This window comes from Lactuca serriola, chromosome 6 (assembly GCF_051521515.1).
Source record: "Lactuca serriola cultivar US96UC23 chromosome 6, Lser_US96UC23_V15, whole genome shotgun sequence".
NCBI lineage: Eukaryota > Viridiplantae > Streptophyta > Magnoliopsida > Asterales > Asteraceae > Lactuca > Lactuca serriola.
The window spans coordinates 34,071,035-34,075,000 of NC_136413.1; positions in this window are offsets into that span (position 1 = coordinate 34,071,035).

Sequence of the window (3,966 nt, forward strand, 5' to 3'; positions counted from 1 at the left end):
ATATAACATATCAGGTAGCAGAAAACCTAGATGATATCACAAAGACAATCATCTAACATACAACTCCTACTGGTGGGTCGGCGTTGTGGTCGTAGACCCACCGCTACTGGAAGGTAACTCACCTCGAAGTAGCTGCTGATCTGCACGGGAACTGTCTGTCTGTTGCCACTGCTCCGGAAATCCTCCGACTGTAAATCCCACGAAACACTCAATCAAACACTGCTAACTGTCCTTAGGGTAAAATGACCATTTTACCCCTGACCAAGTCAAAAGTCAAAGTCAAAGTCAGCTTCCAATTGACCCGACTCGCCGAGTTGGCTCGCTAACTCGTCGAGTCCCTATCCAGTCGATTGTCCTCACTCCCGTCCCTAATCGTCGAGTTAGGTATTGACTCGACGAGTTCTCCTTCTATACAGATATCCAATAGTCCTTCATTCGACTCGCCGAGTTGTATGAACAACTCGTCGAGTTCATCTTCATCCGATGAACACTCTGGTCCGCGACTCACCGAATTGTATGATCAACTCGCCGAGTCTGTTCTTGAGGCAAGCAGATTACCTTGGACTCGCTGAGTCAAGGCATTGACTCGCTGAGTCCCTCCATTACTGAGTCTGGCTTCCGACTCACTGAGTCCACTTAAAACTCACTGATCCCACTCAGTGTAACTCAAAAGGGGGAAAATAATCGGGAACTTGCGACTCGACTCGCCAAGTCCGAAGAACGACTCGCCGAGTCGCATGCATGCAACTACTATATACTCGATTCTGATTGAATCCAATGCATCCCATTCATAGATCTGGGTTCTTAGGGTACATTTTACACGTAAAGTTTCCAACTTTACGTGTATTCATGCATCAAAAGGGAAATAAGAGGCTTAACAAGGACTAGAAGAGAAGATCTAGGACTTATGCACAAGTTAAGCTCATAAAGGCAATAGATCCGAGCTCCTAGAGCTCAATCATGCCTAGATTTGAAGTCCCTTAACACTATAAGCTCATTACTCAAAGATCAAGACTAGAAGAGGCCTCAAAATGACTATCTTAAGCTCTTAATGAGATAATAATGAAGGAACAGAGAGGGTTTCGAGTCTAATACCTCTAGAAGCTCTGAAATGGCACAAAGATTCTAGATCTTCTTCCTCTCCTCTTGATCTACCTTCTTCTTTTCTCCAAAACTTCAAGGAATTGCACCAAAAGCACTCAAATTACTAAAAGAAGGGTTAGGGCTTCGTGAGGGGTGTTCTGGACGCAATGGGGGCCGTTATGAGGCACAAAATGATGTTTAAATAGGGTGCAAACCTTTGAAATTAGGGTTTCATCCAGACTGGCGGACCCGCCGAGTCCAAAATATGGACTCGTCAAGTCGCCAACTTAAACGTGCTCGATATCTCGTCTCTACTCGGCGAGTCGGGCCTGCAACTCGCCGAGTTCCAGCTAAAAATGCAAAAATACTTAGATTAAAATACATACCGGGAACCAGGTGCTACAGTATGGATTGGACTTAGTTAATTGTCATTAATCTGGGAGTATGGATTAAGACATAGTCAATTGTCCTTAGTCCGGGAGTATGGATTTAGACATGGACCAATTGCCCCTTATCCGGGAGTATGGAATAGGCACAATTGTGGACTCGAGAACATGGATTAGATCCGGGAGCAAGAGTTAGAATTTGAGGTCCAGGGGTATGGATAGTCTCGTTGAGAGGATTGACGGTGTGGGGTAAGAGTTGATTATATATATATATATATATATATATATATATATATATATATATATAAATATATATATATATATATATATATAAATATATATATATATATATATATATATATATATATATGTTATAACATTGTGGGATTGAAATCTCTATGTACTTACCAGGTTTTCCAAACCTGACCCACTCAGTTTTCTTTTTATCAAAGGTAGTGGCACAAGAGCATACGTTGGTTGACATGACGAGAGATTTTGGATTATAGATGAGTACTTATAAATAATTTTTGTAAGGTCTATTTTATACTGTTTATGCTTTTGGTCTGTATCGGAACATGACATCCCGAGATTTTGTTATTTAATGAAAATACATTTATTTAAAGAAATGTTTTGATAAATTCTTATCACGTTTTGTTTTGGGAACAAATTCCGCAACACTTTTCTTTAAACGATTACTCTGATTTTAAAACAAAACATAAAAAAATCGGTATTTTCTGGCCATGAAATTTGGGGATGTCACAGTTGGTATCAGAGCATTAGTTTGAGCGAACTAGGAATTTGTAGGATTTCTAGACTTAAACTTAGAATGCTAAGTGATGATCGTGAGATGAGTGTCTACCATATTTTAGACACGAGCACTAGTATATTTTAGGAAAGATGCCTAAAATGCTTTTATGTGTTAAATGTTATATGTTTGCTATATATGAAATTGTTTGTTCGGATCTATGGTCTGTTGCCGACTGGATCTGGAAACCATATGTGTTTAGGATTCTAAGCGTACAACTACGATGTTAGAACTAGCATGTAAAAGTTACTGAGTGATAAGGATGATTTGAATATCTATCATGAATGAGGATCTAAGTTCACCTTATTCGGTGTATAGATCAGAATGGCAAGAACCAGAAGTGGAGCTGGAAACGCAAACGAAAAAACAGGAATGAAACACCTGTGATTGAGCAAGTAGCTGTTGTAGCAGCAGCACCTGAACCAATCACAATGGATGGAGTGCGAGCCATGATTCAAGCCATGATGGCTGAACAAAGGGAGGAAATGAGACAATTGTTTCTGAATAAAATGAGTGAACCTTCAATACCTATTGAACAACCGGAATTAAATAATGGTCAGTCAGAGGAGGGAAATTACAGTAGATATGTGGGTCAGACTGAACCGCTGGTGGATAGGAGGAATAATCAAGAGGAAGGAGTTGAGAGAAATGGATGCAAGTACAAAGATTTTATGACTTGCAAGCCATCAACTTTCACTGGAAAAGAAGATCCCGTCGGAATAATGGATTGGATCCTGGAAATAGAATTAGCCTTTATGACATGTGGGTGCAAAGGCAAGTTACAAACCATATTTGCAGCGCGTCAGTTTAGAGGTGGCGTTGTTCGCTGGTGGAACACTCTGGGGAAGACCCTAAGCCTTAACGAGCCACTGCAACTGACTTGGACAGAGTTCTTGGTGCAATTCAAGCGCAAGTTCTGCTCGGCCCAAAATTTTCTAGAGTTGGAGAACATATTTTTGATATTGAAGAAAGACAGCATGTCAGTTGATGGATACACTAATGCCTTCACATACAAGATGGAGTTTTCTTTGCGCATCGTCCCAGACGAGCTGACAAAAGTTGATCGGTACGCAAAGGGACTCCCATGGGAGTATGTGGTGCCAGTACGTCAGACACTTACTCTGGAGGCAGCTATCTGGGCTGCCAAGTCTGTTGAAGATATGATTAAGGGAAGAACCGCCAGCAAGGTTGAAGTTGGCGAGAAAAGAAATTTTGAAGGATCCTCAAGGATAAGGTGAGAAGAGAAAAATTTTGAAGTCTGGTTCGAAGAAATTCGAAGAAGAAGCACAATGGTGTGATAAGTGCAAGAGGAAGCACATTGGGAGATGCTCTAAAGAAATGACCTGCTTCAAATGTGGGAAGACTGGTCATTATGCCAGCAAATGCACAAACAAAAGAGAAGCCTGCTTTAAGTATGGTGAAGAAGGACACTTCAAGCAGAACTGCCCAAGAAGGGAAGAGATTACAAAGCCAAATGTCCTGCCAAAGCCAAAGGCAAGAGCATTTCAAATGATCCTTGATGAAGCAGATGACAATGCGAGGGATCAAGGATGAGGGTTTTATATCCAAAGATCAAGTAATGAAGTAGTAGTGTGAATAGTAACTTATGGTGTAGCCTATTAGAGGCATAATATAGGGTGAACTTGAACTTTTGTGTAATAGTTTCAAGAAAATAATATAAATCCTAGTTTT